Source organism: Saccopteryx leptura, chromosome 1 (assembly GCF_036850995.1).
Source record: "Saccopteryx leptura isolate mSacLep1 chromosome 1, mSacLep1_pri_phased_curated, whole genome shotgun sequence".
NCBI lineage: Eukaryota > Metazoa > Chordata > Mammalia > Chiroptera > Emballonuridae > Saccopteryx > Saccopteryx leptura.
Genome location: NC_089503.1, coordinates 133,720,665 through 133,738,372, shown reverse-complemented (window position 1 = coordinate 133,738,372; position 17,708 = coordinate 133,720,665). Strand labels below are relative to the sequence as shown.

The window sequence follows — 17,708 nt, the reverse complement described above, 5'->3', positions numbered from 1 at the left end:
TCGGACTTTCGGAGAAATGAAGGGCCTGCTCAGGATCCCTGGAGGTCTTGCCCAGGTCTTCAAGAAGAGGATATAATACCGGAACAATCAGGACATGTGACCTTGGCCACTGCCCAGGTCACCATTAAAGTCACTTTTGCCAGGTGAGAGAGTCACCTGTCCCAGTCTAGATGAGTCTGGCCAAGGAGGAGAGCAAGTAGGGGTCTGGAGACAGAAAGGAGGTGTCACCACTAGGGCCAGGCTGGCAGAGATGGGGGCTATTACCCCTCATCTGGGGAGGGGGAGGTTTTGCAGGTGGAGCAGAGGTCAGATCCGTTCTCCCTGCAGTCAGTCCCCAGGAAGTCCCTGCTGGGTCCCCTTGTCCCCTCTCCCCTTTACACTACCAACAGAGATAGGCCTGGCGCCAGCTTGGAGTTCGCTGCTTCTCAAGCACTTCAGAGCAGTGTGGACTTAACTTGTGTGTGCACATGTAAGTGTGAGAGTGTGTGTGTGTGATTACATGAGTGTGCATGTGATTATTCTATCAGGAAGCTGGCCCATTTCTGCCTCTGAAAGTGAGAACATACATACCTGGTGGAAAAATAGGTTAAAGTGGGGATTCTTACCTGTTTTGTGTGTGGGTAGGGGGAGTAAAATATACTGAAAATAAAATTTACCATTTAACTATTTTTTAAGTGTTCATTGGCATTAAATACATTCACAATGTTGTGCGACCATCACCTTCATCATCTCTAGAACTTTTCCATCTTCCTAAAATGAAACTCTGTCCCCATGAAACACTAACTACCCACAGCACTGACACCTACCATCTACTTTCTATGAATTTGATGATACTAGAAACCTCATACAAGTGATATCAAAGTATTTGTTCTTTTGTGACTGGTTTATTTCATTCAGCATAATATCTTCAAGGTTAATTCATATTGCAGCATGTGTCAGACTCCCCCCCCCCTTTTTTTGGTATTTTTTCTTAAGTGAGAAGGAGGGAGGCAGAGAGACTCCCGCATGCGCCAGCCTGACCAGGATCCACCCGGCATGCCCACCAGGAGGCGATGCTCTGCCCATCTGGGGTGTTGCTCCATTGCAAACAGAGCCATTCTAGCACCTGAGGCAAAGGCCATGGAGCCATCTTCAGTGCCTGGGGCCACTTGCTCCAATGGAGCCATGGCTGCAGGAGGGGAAGAGATAGAAAGGATAGGGGTAAGGGTGGAGAAGCAGATGATTGCTTGTCCTGTGTGCCCTGACCAGGAAATGAATCAAGGACATCCACACGCTGGGCCAATGCTCTACCACTGATCCAACTGGCCAGGGTCAGACTTTTCTCTAAAAAAAAAAATGTATTGATTGATTTTAGCAAAAGAGGAAGGGAGAGAGAGGGAGACAGGAACTTTGATCTCTTTCTGTATGTGCCCTGATCAGGGATTGAACCAGCAACCTTGAGCTTTGGAATGATGCTCTAACCAACTGAGCCATTCGGCCAGGGCTCCTTCCTTTTTAAGACTGAATAATATTCCATTGTATACACACACCACATTTTGCTCAGCCATTCATTTGTTGATGAACATTTGGTTTGTCTCCACCTTCGGCCACCATGAATAATGCTGGTGTGAACATGGCTATATAATATATTTTTAAGCCCCTGCTTTCAAGTCTTTTGGTTTTCTGGAAATGGTGGATTACATGATAATTCTATATTTAATTTTTTTAAATTTTTTTATTTATTCATTTTCAGAGAGGAGAGAGAAAGGGAGAGAGAGAAACAGAGAGAGAAGGGGGGAGGAGCTGGAAGCATCAACTCCCATATGTGCCTTGACCAGGCAAGCCCAGGGTTTCAAACCGGCGATCTCAGCATTTCCAGGTCGATGCTTTATCCACTGCGCCAACACAGGTCAGGCCCTATATTTAATTTTTTGAGGAACCTCTATACTATTTTCTTCAGTGGCTGCACAATCTTACAGTCCTACCAACAGTTACAGGATTCCAACTTTTCCACATCACTTTTTTATAATAGCCTTTCTAATGGGTATAGGGTGGTACCTCATTGTGGTTTAATTTGCATTCCTCGAATGATTAGGGATGTTTAGCATCTTTTCAGGTACTTATTGGCTAGTTGAATATATTCTTTGGAGAAGTGTCTGTTCAAGTCCTTTGTTTATTCTTTTTTTTTTTTTTTTTTTTTTTTATTTTTCTGAAGCTGGAAATGGGGAGAGACAGACAGACTCCCGCATGCACCCGACCGACCGGGATCCACCTGGCACGCCCACCAGGGGCGATGTTCTGCCCACCAGGGGCGATGCTCTGCCCCTCCGGGAAGTCGCTCTGCAGCGACCAGAGCCACTCTAGCGCCTGGGTCAGAGGCCAAGGAGCCATCCCCAGCGCCCGGGCCATCTTTGCTCCAATGGAGCCTTGGCTGCGGGAAGGGAAGAGAGAGACAGAGAGGAAGGAGGGGGGGGGGTGGAGAAGCAAATGGGCGCTTCTCCTATGTGCCCTGGCCGGGAATCGAACCCGGGTCCCCCGCACGCCAGGCGGACGCTCTACCGCTGAGCCAACCGGCCAGGGCCCTTTGTTTATTCTTTAACTGTCTTTTTGTTTTTGAGTTGTAGGAACTCTATATATTCCAGATATCAATCCTTTATCAGCTACATGATTCACAATTATTTTCTCCCATTCTATGACAGGTTGCCTTTTCACTCTATTGTTGTGTGCACAAAAGTTTTCAACTGTGATGTGATGTTTTTCTTTTTGTTGCCTGTATTTTTTGTGTCATTATGTGAGATATCAGTGCCAAATCCAATGTCATGAAGCTTTCCCCCTACATTTTCTCTAAGAGTTTTTGTTTAGGTCTTTGATCCATTTTGAGCTAATTTTTGCAAATGGTATGAGGTTAGGGCCCACCTTCACTCTTTCGTATGTAGAGACCCTATTGTCCTACCATCATTTGTTGGAAAGACTGTTCTTTTCCCCTTGAATGGTCTTGGTACCCTTGTCAAACATCATTGACCACACATGTGAGGGTTTATTTCTGTGCTTTCTATTCTCTTTGATTGATCTATATTTACCTGTTTTATAGATAGGAAAATGGAGACTCAGAAGGCCCATAATTTGACCAAGGTCACATGATCAGCAGTGGTTAGGCTTGGGGTTTTGACCGTGCCCTGTTCACAATGGGAGGTGGGTACTACAGAGAGCACATTTGACCTCTCAGCTCTTCCTACCAGATGATACACAGGCCAGCAGGGGTGTTTTAAATAGATCACACTAGCTGCCAATAATTCAGGAAGGTTTTAAGATGGCAAGGTTCTTCTGGACATTGCTTTTAACAATGCAAAGAACCAGAGTGGAAACAAAACTTCAGCCTCAACTTCAGAAGACACCTGCCCCCAGATCCCAGGAAGGATAATTTGGGGGAGAAGGTGCCAGTTCCTGCAAAGCCTAGGAAGTCTCAGGAGCATGGTAGCAGTAAAGGGGGTGTGGCAGGGGCTGCACCCAAGGGGGGTGTGGGAGTCCTGGAGGCTTCTTGCAAGACGAGCGCCCAACCCCCACACAGGAGGTCAGAGAAATCAGCATCCTAAGAAGTCCACCACTTGGAGTGCCTGTTTAGGACACTGCTCAGCAGAGTTCACTTGAAGTTTGTAAAAGGCAATATAGGGACCAAAGAAGCATTTCGGATCCTTCACTCTAGAGCCAGCATTTCAGAAAAGACTGAGGACACTGCATCCATTTAAAAATGAACCAGGTCCTGGCCGGTTGGCTCAGCGGTAGAGCGTCGGCCTGGCGTGAGGGGGACCCGGGTTCGATTCCCGGCCAGGGCACATAGGAGAAGCGCCCATTTGCTTCTCCACCCCCCCCTCCTTCCTCTCTGTCTCTCTCTTCCCCTCCCGCAGCCAAGGCTCCATTGGAGCAAAGATGGCCCGGGCGCTGGGGATGGCTCCTTGGCCCCTGCCCCAGGTGCTAGAGTGGCTCTGGTCGTGGCAGAGCAATGCCCCGGAGGGAGAGAGCATCGCCCCCTGGTGGGCAGAGCATTGCCCCTGGTGGGCGTGCCGGGTGGATCCCGGTCGGGCGCATGCGGGAGTCTGTCTGTCTCTCCCCGTTTCCAGCTTCAGAAAAATACAAAAAAAAAAAAAATGAACCAAAAAAAAAAAAAAAGAACCAATACTATAAGAAAGAAATACAGAAAGAATTAACTTGTAGAAGTTAAAAATAAAATATCTCATAGGAAAAAGTGAAAGAACAGAGAAAACTATAGGGAAAAAAGTTTCAAAACAAAAGTGGGGAGAATTTTCCAAGAACAGGTGAAGCTGGTTTGGAAGGAAGTATGCACTGGTGTCTGGCACTGCGGAAGGTCAAGGCTGCCTTGAAGACTACAGGGGACAAGGAGGCTCTAACCCTCCCAGGAGGACTGCCACAGGCCCACGTGAGGCTCAGGGATAGGATGGCTGCGCCAGCATTAGAAGCATCAAGCATGTGGAGGGAAAGTTGTTTCCACCTTCAGTTCTGCCTTGTCTAGCTGTCCACCAGCAGTGCAGATGGATTAAGTCTTCACGATGTTTTGCTCCTACATTCCTTTAGCTCCTGGACGGTGGGTTCCAGCAAAAGTGAGTAAAACCAAAAGGAAGGCTTGGCATTCAGGAAATGGAACCAATAGGGAACAGGCCGAGGGAAGGGGGGGGGCAAGGGGGGCTGAAGGGAGCTGTCCCTGTGTGTGTGGTATTGAGATGGTCTGACTCATGGAACCCTGCGGAAGGCTAATGGACAGAATTTATAGAGCTGCCAAAGATGTAAAGGACAACAGCAAGTTCAAAGAAAATCAGGCAAATGAATCTTTGTTTATTTGGGCTTGGGGTTGTACAAGAAAAGAAATAAAATATAGTAAATATGTCAGAAAATAAAGTACAGTATAGTGAGTTGGCCCTCACTTCCTCCCCCTCCTCCCCACCTCCCTCCCCATCTATTTTCCTCCCCATTCCTCTCCCTCATTTTACCCCTCTGTCACCCCCCTCTCCTCCCCCTACTGCTTCCCTTCTCTCCATGGGCTATGGAGCTGTAGCAGGGTACAAGGTGGCTGGAAAGTCCTGCACTACCCCCACCATAAACCCAAATGTCAGGTGGTGAAGGGCTGTAAGGGTGGCCTCTTCTAGAAGGGACCTTTAAGCTGAAAGAAGTAGGACTGGCCAGAATGTGTGGGGAAGAGCATGCCAGTCAGGGAACAGCATCTGCAAACTCTGAAAGGTCTTTGCTATGCTCTCTTCATGGGGTGGCCTTCCCACACCCCACTGCCTTGGAATGAGGATGCTGTCCTGCACCCCAGCCCAGGAGCAGCTTCTCTGCTGGCCATCCTGTGTTGGGTGAGACCTTGCAAGTCTGCTTCAGGTGGGGAATCAGTCCTGGCTCCCTGCTAGCAGGGGTGCCTGCAAAAAATGGTCACCTGGTAGGAGCTGAGACAATACCTTTAAGATGCATGGGCTGACAGCGGTTGGGCTTCGGGGCCACCAGAGGCTGGGCTGTTGGCAGCAGGATGGGGCTACTGGGAGGCAGCGAGTGGCAGGGTCAGACCAACCCACCCCCTGAGGGTATTTCACCTCCTCACCTTCTGTATCTGTTTACCAGTCAGCCACAATCAAAGTCTTCGGTGTTTAGAAACAACCCCTGAATTGCGTTTAATTGATTCAAATGTCCATGGACCAGCAGAGCTCCTGGTCTCCCAGGAAGGGCACCTACTGGGCAGTCCTGCACCTTCCTGCCACCACTTTCCTGGTGCCTTAGGAGGGTGAAGGCACCGGGGGAGCCCCTATCTGCCGCAGGGCCATCTTTGAGTAGTCACAGCTGACATAGCTAGCTGTTATGTGACTGAGCTCTCACGTGGGAGACCACATCTGGATGCATACATTTAGGAGAGAGGGTGGAACCTCAGGGCTTCCTCTTTCCCCAGCCATCATTCTGGCCTCTCTGGAAGGACAACTGACCCAAGAAAGAGGAACTCATCCCCAGCTGGTGGGAGCAGAAGGATTCAGCCGCACAGGGCCTATTTGCTGTGGAGGGTCCTCACTGTGGAGGGAAAGAGTGGGCATCTACTAGGAGGTTCTGAGAAGGTCTGCTGGATCAGGGGCCCCTGAGCTGTGGTTGGGAGCGTGTTCAGCTGCATTTGGACCCCAGTGGGAGTAGGGGCAGGTTGTTCATGACAGTGAAGGCATAGGCTGTATGCTGGCTGTACACTGCAACCTGTTGTGTGTGTGGTGGACCTGTGTTTACAGGAAGTTACCAGAGGGAAGATGTGCCTACTGAACTCTTGGGAGTCCTCAGATGGAGGAGGGTGGGAGCTACTTTGTTCTGGTGGGGTGCCCGGAGGCTCCCCGAAAGGGCACTCTCCCAGGAGCCCTGGGACTGCAGGGGAGGCAGCCTCCTTGTGGAGGGTCATCCTGTTTCTGCTCAGTTCCAATGACAGCCTGAGGCTGAGGCTCTGCTTTGGGGACCAGCACAAGGAGTGGCTGAGGTGGGTGGCCTGTGCCCATCCGGCACATATGAGGGAAGGGGCGGGGAGGTACACACTGGTTTTCTTTGGCACCTTGGGATGTACAGTTTCACCTGTCTGGCTGCAGCCAGTTCCCTGATAGGATGGGGTGGTGGGGGTATGACTGGTGTCTGGACACAAGGCCAATAGGGGGTTCGCTTAGGTGTGGGGGTGCTGTCTTTCCATGCAAGGGTAGTGTCGGTTCTTACCACAAAGCTCCAGTTCCTCAAAGTGCCCATCCAGGTGTCTGCCCAAATTCCTAGATCCAGGAGTCCTCCCACAGGCCTGGACACCCCCCTCTCCTAACATCATACACCTGCTTACTTATTTTCTTTAACAAAAAAAAGCAAAACAAAACAAACTGCTAAAAAGGTACAAAAATACCACATGCTCTTAAACATACTTAGGAGTTGTAGAAAAAAAATATAAAGTATAAAGAAGAAATGAAAGCTCACCTGTAACCTCCGAGTTATCCAACCAACTTTTCTGTATATAATGCACTTTACAAAAATTGGATCAAGTCAAAACTACTTAAAACATGCAGCAATATAGCTGCACATTGTTTCATGTAAAAAATAAAATAAAATAAAACCATTTACTCAGCCAATATTTTCAGCCCCTGCTCTGCAGCAGGCACCATGCTCTTCCTTGGATAAAGGCATACAGAACAGCCCTGGTGAGTTTACTGTTAGATACAAGGAGTAAAGAAACACCTGCTGTGACTTCAGAGGTGCATACACTATGAAAAACCTCAGGGAGAGGAGATGGATAGCGGTGGCAAGTGCAAAGGTCCCGAGGCACATTGCTCATTCAGAGTGCATCAGTGAGGCCAGGGGAAAGGAGTTGGGAGCTTCTGGGCAGACAGCACTTAGCTCAGAGCCTAGGCGACTAGGCTCTGACTTTTTCGGGCTGCGTCTGTGGGGCGGGAGCCAGCACGGAAGCCGCTACAGGGCTGGGTGCGGGGATGCGAAGTCGGTGGATGGCTCTTGGGTGAGGACAGCGACAGGTGCTGAGATGCCGTTCCGGGAACCGCCGAGGGAATGGACGTGGGAGAGAGCAGAAGCTCGGCGGGTCCAGTGAGGACGGTGGCGCCAGACTGGGCTGGGGTCTCTGGGGCCTCTCAGACGTTGAGCAGTGATCTCAGGATGTGAAGCCAGATTCAGGGGGTGTCCCGGGAACTCCAGGGCAGGAGATGGGGTCCGAGCCTCGTGAGGAGGGCCGAGAAAGTAAGGAGGTCTCCACCCGGACGGAGGAGAGGAGGCGGCCCGAGGACTGCAGGGTGGAAGAGAGGAGGCGGAGGGAGCGTGCCCGAGGGGTTGGTTGGCAGGTACGCCCCGCTGGAGGCCCAAAGAGGAGAGGGGGCGGGACGGTCGTGCGCTGGGCTCGCGGGCTCCTGGTGCCCACCGCGCGGGTTAGCAGAGCAGAGCTTCCACGCCGCACGCACCTGCCTGGTGGGAACGAAATCTCCCGCGTTGGTACGTCGCACGAACGACACTGCGGTTCCAGGGAAGTTCAGGGTCAAAAGTATTATATGTATTACTGTTTTACAGTTTGTAAAACCTTTTGATTCTCACAACAACCCCTTGGAGCAGGCAGGGCGGGACACGTTATCCTCCCGTTACCTATTGGGATCGGGACCGCCCGGACGCGGGGCTCGGCGGCCTGGGCCTTGCACCTCCGCACGGCGCGCAGGTGTGTCCTGCAGCTGGGCGGGGGTGCGGGGGAGGGGGCGTGACTGAGGACCGGGAATCGAGGATGAGCGGAGCCTGGGGGCCTCGCGGGGGGCCGGCACCAACCACCCCGGAGCGGGCAGTGCCCTGAGGAGGCCATGGGGTTAGAGGGGCGGAGCGCTCGACCCCGCCGAGGCGCACACAGACCCGGAGGGTCAGAGGACAAGAGGGGATGCGCTCGCGCGCCCCCTGCCGCCTCCGGGTCCGAGGCTCCGGGGCGGGGCGGGCTCGCGTGCCGGGGTGGGGCCGTCCTTTCGCGGCCGCGACCGCCGCCTGGTCCCCGAGATGCGAGAGCCCGCAGCCGCGCCGCCACTGCTCCCGGCCCGGGCGGGCTTCCTCCGCCGGCGCGCCTGAGCCTCCGTGCCGAGCGGCTCTGGTAAGTGCCCTGCGCGGGCTCCGCGGCCCCGCTGCGCGATGGAGACGCGAGTGGGGAGCCCTCCTCCCACCGTCCTTTTACCCCATCCTCCCTTGGATCACCCTCCGCCCACCCCATCTCACGTCTCCAGGCCCTGGGGCCCAACGGGCAGCTTCTCACTCAAGAATATAAACGAGACTTTTGACGAAGCCGGTCCACTTCCACAGCTCATGGTTCCTCACCCGCACAGCCAGTAGCCCCAGTCCCCGTCCCCGCTTTCCCCCCATGCAGTGAATTGAAGCTCCTGCTTGTGATCCACCCTCGCTGGGGGAGTTGGTTTAATTGCCCTTCGGTGTTAGCCCAGTTTCTTTCAGAAATGTTTTGGGCAGATGCTGGCAGGGGGGCTTTGGACCCATGCCCTGAGCCCTCACCAGAGCAGCTGGGAGTGGGGAAGGCCGAGGTGGAACAGCTTGGACCCTGGCACAGCTAGGCCCCTGCTTCCGGGCAGGGAAGCACCAGGCTTGGTTCTCACACTTGGGAAGGGCGGAAGGGCCCATGTTCCAGGAATTTGCTTGGTTTCAGTTAGTGGCACCAAGAAAGTTTTTCCCCATAAAATCTAGTTTTGAGTGGCTGAAAATCTCAGATTGTGGATACTTCGTGAATGGGACATAACCATCAGGGACCTGTTCACCCTGGTATTGCCCCAGTGATCCCATTGGGAGGGACAGGTATTTGTCCCCTGGAAGCATCAGGCAGGCCTCCAGCTGTTAGTATCATTGTGGGGTGAGTGAGGAGATGGCATCTGAGACCAGCCACAGGCTCTGGTCATAAGTGTGTGCCCTAGGCATCTATCCCCAGGCTCTGGGTACTTGACAGCTGTGAACTGGACTTCTCCAGGGAGCTTCTGGCAAACATGGGCTCCTAAATCCGGCTGGCCTCTGTCCCATGCCCATTCGCCATTGGGGCCTCAGATCTGGCGTCTGCAGGCTCCTGGGTTCGAGTCTGTCAGTCCTGGCAGCGGAGGAGGGGGGCTTTTGGCGATGTGCAGACCATCCCCACTGGTTGGCAGTGAGTGGCCTTGACATGAAGGGCTCTACCATCTTCTGCAGCCCCCCTGAGGTGGCTGGAAGTCACTTTATTTTACAGAGGAGGAGTTTGATGCGGTAACTGGCAGTTTGTGGCTTCTGTCCAGGCTTGGTCCCAGAGCGGTGCATGCCCTGTGGAGAGAGGGTGGGGGGCGCTGCTGGGTTGGGAGGATTTTTTGTTTGTTTCTTGCTTACCAGTATTTCCTAAAATAGACAGTTATTCCTTTTACCTCTTATAAGAGAAAGGTTTGTGCAAGAGTTCATATTTCTCTGAGACACACAGTCAGCTCCCGAGCTTGATCGGGGTGGGAGGCCCACAGCCCCCTGGTCAGGCTCAGTGTACCTGTTCACCTGTGTGATGCCCAGCCCCTCAGCCCTGCTCCCTGTGCCCCTGGCCCAGCACCGTGTGCTGCTGCAGGAGGATGCCAGCCATGGGCAGCCACAGGCCACAAGGAGTCTAGTGGAGAGGGTCCCCGGTGCCCCCTGAGGCAGAGAAGGAAGCTGGCACTGGGCTGGGACCTGCACCCTTCTCAGAAAGGCATTTCTGTGGGGAGTGTGTTTCAGTTGAGGAAGCTTTGTCTTTTTTGAGGAGAGTGCACAAATATTTAGTAAAACAGAGAAACTACTGCATAGTATCCACCCCCTATGTACGATTCCTAAGCTACGAACTCAGGCTCAGCCTCCAAACTGTGTTACTCAACTGGGACCGGAACTGGGAATGGGGTGGGGGCAATGGCTACCTCCACCCCCTCCCCAGTGGAGAGGTATCTGGAGATATTTATCTGCTCTTGGTGCTTTTTGCCATAAACTGTGTTTTTAGGGCCTGTTGAGCACTAAGCTGGAGACACGAAGGAGAATGTGGCTTTGTGTGTATGTGTGTGTGGGGGCAGTTAGGGACAGGTGATGTGCGAGGCTGGGGAAGGGTCACACAGAGGAGCCCGGGTCCTGTCTGAGCTCCCCCTGCGGTGGGGAGGAAGATTTTGGATGGAGTGAGCGGGGTCATGCTGCCCTCCCCGGGTCTCCCCTGGTCCCCTTCTCATCTTCCCCATTGTCCTCACACCCTCCATCAATCCTGCTCTGAAGCTCTGGCTTATTTGGGAAGTGGTAGTGCTGGTGACAAACTCTCCTGGGTTGGTGCAGGTCAGCTCACCCCTTCACCTTTGACCTTGAGGGGTGGCTGCATGGGTTACTGAGAGCCTGGCCCCTCTCGGGGTTCAGGGAAACTTCCCTGGCCTGTCTCCCCCAGGCTGACGCTGGGCCAGAGTGAGGCTCAGGATACTCCTGTTAGAGTTGAAAGGCCTTTTGGTTCAGATGGGAGGGTCTTGCATACTGGCGTCCAGCCACGGAGGGCCCAACCTGACTTCTCAGAGAAGTGCAGGAGTGGGGACCCTCACACAGGGCCTTCTGAAGCACCCGTCCACCTGTTCCTGCTACAGCCTGTGGGCACCAGGACCCTATCCCTGCTCACCCACCCCACCCCAGGGCTCAGAGCCCCCTGTTCCCTCCACAGCACTATCTCTGTCAACTTAAAATGCATCTTTGCTCTCAAGCCCCTGCTGCCCCCGCATTCTCCTGTCCTCCGGGCAGAGCTCCCTGCCGGTGCTTTCGCCTCTGGCACCGATTTTCCCCCTGACATACCAGAAATTTTATTTTTGTATATAAATTTGTGTTGTGCACTCTTTATTGAGGTAAAACTCACATAACATAGAATTAACCATTTAAGAATGTATACAGTTCAGTGGCATTTATTTAATATATATATTGCCAAAATATACTAATTCCTGCATATTTACTTCACCCCAAACCGAAACTCTGTACCCACTAGCAGTCACTCCCCATTCCTTCCCCCAGTCCCTGGCAACCATGAATCTACCTTCCGTCTCTGTGGATCTGCCTGTTCTGAACATTTCACATCAGTGTAGTCAACGTGTGCCCTTTCGTGTCTGCTTTCTTTCATGTAGCAGCGTGTTTTCAAGGTTCCTCCATGTTGGAGCATCAGAACTTTATTCCTTGTATGGCCGAGTAATATTCCACTCTGTGGAGAGAGCATGTCTTGTTTATCCATCCACCAGAGGATGCACATTTGGGTGGCTGCTACTTTCGGCCCCTGTGAATATGTGGCTGTGAGCGTTTGTGTGCCAGGTTTTATTGAGCATGTTTTCAGTTCTCTTGGGCACCCACTTAGGACTGGGGTTTGCTGGGTCATATGGGAACTCTGTGTCTAGCTTTTTGAGGAAATGCCTCACTGTTTCACACAGCAGCTGCACCGTTCGAGGTTCCTACTAGCAGTGCACAAGGGTCCCAGTTTCTCTACAGCCTTACCGAGATTAGTTCCTTTCCATTTATTTGATTACAGCCATTCCAGTGAGTGTGGCATGGTATCTCCCAGTAGGTTTGATTTTCATTTCCCCAATGATGAATGGTGTTCAGCATCTTTTCATGTGTTTGGTGCCTATTTCTTTTTTTTTTCAATTATCTATTCAAGTTGTTTGCCCATTTTTAAATTGAGTTGTCTTTTTGTTGTTGAGTTGTAGGAGTTCTTTGTGTAATGTGAATACTAGACTCTTATCAGCTGTATGATTGAAAAATATTTTCTCCCCTTCTGTGGGTTCTCTTTTCATTTCTCTGGTAGTGTCCTTTAAAGCACAAGTTTTTAATTTTGATGAAGTCCAATTTTTCTACTTTTTTTTTCTTATTTGTGACTTTGGTAACATTTCTAAGAATCCATCGCCCAATTTAAGGTCATGAGGATCTAGCCTCACGTTTTCTTGAAAGTTTTATAGTTTAACTCTTACACTTCAGTCTTTTAACTAATTTTGGTTGATTTTTTCCTATGGTGTGAGTTATTCTCTGGCCTGTGGATATCCAGCTGTCACCCTCCACCTGTTAAAGAGACTGTGCTTCCCCACTGGCCTTGCCACTCTTGCTGAAAATCACTGACCACAAGATGCCTATTCTCATGGCACATTTTCTCTCTACGTAATACTTTCAAAAATATTATGGATATTTTCAAATCTTTTACAAAGGTGGACACAATTTCATAATGAGCCCAACCTATTCATCAGCCAGCACACACGGGCAGCTCTCCATATTGGCTGATCCGGTTCCACTTAGACCCCACTCTGCTTCCCCACTGTAGAGGCAAATCCCTGACATACCATTGCTTTCGTATATGTTTTAGTATGTGTCTCTAGAATAGGTACACTTTTAAAAAATTAGCTTTTTATATTTTTAGCTTAACTTTTGGTGTGATTTGAGAAACTTGAATAGAAAGAAGTATTAGCTACAACAGTGGAGTAACTACAAAGGCAACAGGACCCTGATGGATTCCCCAGGGCTGAGCAAATCGAGAAGCACACTTAGGAGTGGAGTTCCCACCCCAGTCTGGGTTCAGGCCTCCTTGGAGAAGGGATTGTTCAGCCCCTTGATTGGTGGCGTGCACTGAGTCCTGGCCTCTGGCAGTGGTGAGCAGAAACAAACAGAAAAACGGAAGCCCTGGAACCCAAAGCCCCTCACTCTTGCACACCTCTCCAGTGCCTCTCCTGGCAGTGGCACATTGTGCTAACTTCAAAGAAGGAATGCTTGAGGGGTCCGGCCCGTCAGTGCAGGGCAGGCAGGGAGGGTGGATGTGGAGCCGGGAGGCAGCCCCTTCAGCCACTTCACGGGCAGCATAGGAACCTTACCCCAGCGTGCCTCTCCTGGCCTTGTGCTATTCTTGCCAACCCCCTGACATCTGCCTCTGTTATAACCCCCATGATACAGTGTTATCGTTGTCTTTAAATAGTCAATTATCTTTTAAAGATATTTAATAGCAAGAACAAATCTGTGCTTTGTGTTCTGTGTTGCCATCTGGTATCAGTTTCCTTTGGCCTGAAGACATTTCTTCTAGTGTGGGTCAGCTGGCAGGGAATTCTTTCAGTGTTTGTATGTCTGAAGAAGTCTTTATTTCATCTTAATTTTTGAAAGGTATTTTTACAGGGTGTGGAAATCTAGGCCTTAGTGTTTTTCTTCTCCGTGCTTTCCGGCCAGGGCCCCACTGTCTTCCTGCACGCATGTTTCTGACGAGGCATCTGCTGTCATTCTCACCTTTCTTTCCCTGCCCAATGGCTGTTTTCTCGGGTGGCTGTTAAGATTGTTCTATTTATTGCTGGCTGTGAGTATTTGATTATGATGTACCTGGGTATCATTTTCTTCACATTTCTTGTGCCTGGGGACCAGTGACCTTCTGGAATCTGTATGCTTACAGTTTTCTTTACATTTGGAAAATTTCCTGCTGTTTCCTAAATTTTTCCCCCATCACCTTCTTATCATCCTAGTCTTTAGGGTCCCAATTGCACCTTCTGAAATACCTGCATATTTCATTTTTATTTATTTATTTATTTATTTATTTATTTTTATTTATTTTTTGTATTTTTCTGAAGCTGGAAACGGGGAGAGACAGTCAGACAGACTCCTGCATGTGCCCGACCGAAATCCACCCGGCATGCCCACCAGGGGCGATGCTCTGCCCACCAGGGGGCGATGCTCTGCCCCTCCGGGGCGTCGCTCTGCTGCGACCAGAGCCACTCTAGTGCCTGGGGCAGAGGCCAAGGAGCCTTCCCCAGCACCCGGGCCATCTTTGCTCCAATGGAGCCTTGGCTGCGGGAGGGGAAGAGAGAGACAGAGAGGAAGGGGGGGGGGGTGGAGAAGCAAATGGGTGCTTCTCCTATGTGCCCTGGCCGGGAATCGAACCCGGGTCCCCCGCACGCCAGGCCGACGCTCTACCGCTGAGCCAACCGACCAGGGCCTCATTTTTATTTTGGTGCTATTGCAAATGGTACTGGTTTCTAAAAATCTGTATTCAGATTGTTCATTGCTAGCCTATAGAAACACAGTGTGGTTTTATGTATTGTTCTTGTCCTATGACCTTGCTGAACTCAATCATTGGTTATAAAAGATCTGTCTTAGTAAAAGTATTGGAATGTGCAACCATCTGTCTGTGAACACAGTGTATATTTCTTCCTTTCCTGGCTTCATGACATTTCTCTTTGTCACCTCATTGTCCTGACTGGTGAGCAAATGAGATGTTTGACGGAAATGGGATGGAGGATGTCCTGGCCTTGTTCTATCTCAGGGGAAGTACTCAGTCTTTCACTGCCGGATGCAGGGTTGGCTGCAGGCTTTTTTGAAGATGCTCCTTCTCAGGTTAATTAAGTTGATTGCCTATTCCTAGTTCGATGAGAATTACTCATTATTATGAATCATTTGGAATTTGTCAGAAGCTTTTTTAATGTATATTGAGATGGTCATGTGTATTTTTCTTTAGTTTATTAATATAATGAATTATACCGATGAACTTTTGGATGTTAAAACAGCCTTGAATTCCTTGGACAAGCCTCACTTGTGATGTATTGTCCTCTTCTGCGTTCCATTTGCTAGTATCTAATTGAGGATTTGTGTGTCTATGTTCATGAGGGATATTGGTCTGTAGTTTTCTCTTCTTAAAACGTCTTTGCTTTTTGGTATTAGGGCAATGCTGAACTTGTAAATGAGTTGGCCATTTAAAATTTTATTTCCATTTTCTGCCAGAGGTTGCAGAGAATTGGTATATTTATTCCTTAAATTGGTAGAATTTATAAGTGAGACCATAGTTGTTGTTGGAATAGATATAGGAATAAACCTGTTACCTATTTTTTCTTGAGTGAATTTTGGTAGTTTGTGTCTTTTAAAGAATTTTCCCATTTTATCTAAATTGTTGAATTTGTGGGGATAGTATTTGTCTTGGTCAACTTGGGCTGCTATAACAAAATACCATAGACTGGTCAGCTTAAATAACAGAAATTTATTTCTCATGGGTTAGAAAGCTGGAAGCCCAAGATCAGGGTTCAGGTGGTTTGGTTTCCAGTGAGAGCCTCATCTTGGCTTGCAGATGGCCACCTTCACATGATAAAGAGAGAACTCTTTTTCTTCTTTCCAAGGTAACAGTTCTATGGGGTCAGAACTCTACCTTCATGATCCCATTTAACCTTAATTACCTCCTGAAATGCACTCTGTCCAATATGGTCAAATAGAGGATTAGGGCTTTAACATATGGATTTGGGGGGACACAACTAAGTTCATAGCAGTATTCTTTTATTTCCTTTCTAGTATACACGAGGTCTGCAGTGATATCCCTTCTTTAATTCCTGATATTGACAATTTGTGTCTGTCTGGTTTTTTTTTTTTTTATTAGTCTGGCTAGAGGTTAATCAATTTTGTTGATCTGTTCAAAGAACCAGCTTTTGGTTTCATTGATTTTTCTCTATTATTCTGTTTAAATGTCTTTTTTTTCTTTATTATTTCCATCCTTGTGTTTGATTTAGATTTCATTTCTTGTAGTTAAAATGGAAACTTAGATTACTTATTTGTGACCTTTCTTCTAATATAAATGTTTAATGCTATCAGTTTCCATAAAAGTACAGCTCAGCTTATTCCTACAAAGTGTGATATGTAGTATTTTCATTTCCTTTCAGTCCAAAAGACAAAACTTTAAGTTTCTTTGAGACTTTATTTTTGACCCATGGTTATTTAGAAATGGGTTGCTTTCCAAATATTTGGGAATTTTTTTTATATATCTTTCTAGTTTAATTTCTTAATTGTCAGTGAACATACTTTATATAATTTCTATTCTTTTAAATTTGTTTTATTCCCTAGAATATAGCCTATTTTGGCAAATGTTCTTTGTACAAAGATATGTACTCTGCTGTTGTTGGACAAAGTGTTCTATAATTTCCAATTAGTTCCTGTCTGTTGTTGTTTGGATGTTCTATATCCTTTTTTCTTTTGCATTTTTCCGAAGCTGGAAACGGGGAGGCAGTCAGACAGACTCCCGCATGCACCCTACCGGGATTCACCTGGCACGCCCACCAGGGAGCGATGCTCCGCTCATCTGAGTCATCACTCTGTTGCATCCAGAGCCATCCTAGCGCCTGAGGCAGAGGCCACAGAGCCATCCTTAGCCCCCGGGCCATCTTTGCTCCGATGGAGCCTTGGCTGTGCGAGGGGAAGAGAGAGACAGAGAGGAAGGAGAGGGGGAGGGGTGGAGAAGCAGATGGGCGCTTCTCCTGTGTGCCCTGGCTGGGAATTAAACCTGGGACTTCTGCACACCAGGCCGACACTCCACCACTGAGCCAACTGGCCAAGGCCTGGATGTTCTATATCCTTTTGATTTTGTTTACGTGTTCTATCAATTACTGAAAGAGCAATGCTGAAGTCTCTGATGAATTACCTTTCCAGTGTTATCAGGTTTTGCTTCATGTATTTTGAGGCATACATGTTGTTAGGAGCGTATACATTTAAGATTGTTATGTCTTCTTCTTTTTTTTTTTTTTAATAAATAAAATTTTATTTTAATGGGGTGACATCAATAAATCAGGGTACATATATTCAAAGAAAACATTTCCAGGTTATCTTGTCATTTAGTTCTGTTCCATACCCATCCCCCAAAGAGAGATCGTCCTCTGTCACCCTCTATCCAGTTTTCTTTGTACTCCTCCCCCTCCCCCTCTCCCTCCTTCCCTCCCCCCCCCCCCCGTAACCACCACACTCCTGTCCATGTCTCTTAGTCTCGTTTTTATGTCCCACCATTGTATGGAATCCTGCAGTTCTTGTTTTTTTCTGATTCGCTTATTTCGCTCTGCATAATGTTATCAAGATTCCACCAATCTGCTGTAAGTGATCCGATGTCATCATTTCTTCTAGCTGAATAGTATACCATGGTGTATATGTGCTCCATCTTCTTTATCCAGTCTTCTATTTTTTTTTTTACTTTTTTTTTTTACAGTGATTAAAAGCCTTTAAGCAAACTCTTGGCCAATACAGCAAGAATCCATAAAAGAGTAGTGTCCTTAACATGTTCACCAAGTCCAAGTTGGCCCCATCACCATGCCAAATCCCTGAAAAATGCAACCCAACCACAGTTCAGTCTGTTAGGAGCTGTCATAGGGAGCAGGAGTCCAGGAAAAGTCCTCATCCAGGAAAAGCCCGCATGGCACTGGAGTTGTCTCCATTCT

The 17,708-nt window shown here is 49.0% G+C and overlaps 1 protein-coding gene across 1 annotated transcript in view; it reads left to right on the top strand.

Moving 5' to 3' along the window:
* Positions 1-8,491: 8,491 nt before the first annotated feature.
* Positions 8,492-17,708, top strand: part of AHRR (aryl hydrocarbon receptor repressor) — a 101,692-nt gene continuing 92,475 nt past the window's right edge. Inside the window, exon 1 of the mRNA XM_066360804.1 lies at positions 8,492-8,614. The gene's annotated coding sequence lies outside the window, so the exon portion shown is untranslated. The remainder of the gene's footprint in view (positions 8,615-17,708) is intronic.